The sequence below is a fragment of the Penaeus monodon genome, chromosome 29 (assembly GCF_015228065.2).
Source record: "Penaeus monodon isolate SGIC_2016 chromosome 29, NSTDA_Pmon_1, whole genome shotgun sequence".
Taxonomy (NCBI): domain Eukaryota; kingdom Metazoa; phylum Arthropoda; class Malacostraca; order Decapoda; family Penaeidae; genus Penaeus; species Penaeus monodon.
The window spans coordinates 22,129,159-22,129,623 of NC_051414.1; the positions used below are offsets into that span (position 1 = coordinate 22,129,159).

Here is a 465-nt window from a genome sequence, read left to right on the forward strand (position 1 = left end):
TCCAGGAAAAAACACTTTCCCCAAAATTTTTTTCTCCTACGAAAAAGGGAAAAAAAGCAGAGAGTTTTTCTCAAAATTAAATTTCAATTTCACTACTACTACTACGATCGTATTTTCAGCCTTCTTCTCTAGTGATAAGTAATGATATAGTGATGAACTAAAAGATAACGTAAGGGTAATCATACTAAAAAACATAAAACCCCTTTTTTAAACAAAATGGAGATAAACCCCATGTAAGATATTAATTAGAAATATGTTTATAATATAACAATGATAAACATGCCCCTTTGTAATCTCTTTATCATATATCATGATAAAGACTGCTTGTGGGGTGGCGTTTGGGTTTTCCTTGGGGTCTCTAACCTCGGGGGGGCCTCGTTTTTGGGGGGGATTCCCGGGATTAATAACAAAATTATTTTATTTTCTTTTAAAATTCCCCTAACCCCAATTTTGGGTTAAAGCCAA

At 33.5% G+C, this 465-nt stretch overlaps 1 protein-coding gene across 5 annotated transcripts in view; it reads left to right on the top strand.

Moving 5' to 3' along the window:
• LOC119592020 (protein lin-7 homolog C-like) overlaps positions 1-465 on the top strand; it is a gene marked incomplete at its 5' end in the record, with an annotated part of 38,315 nt that overhangs the window by 20,507 nt on the left and 17,343 nt on the right.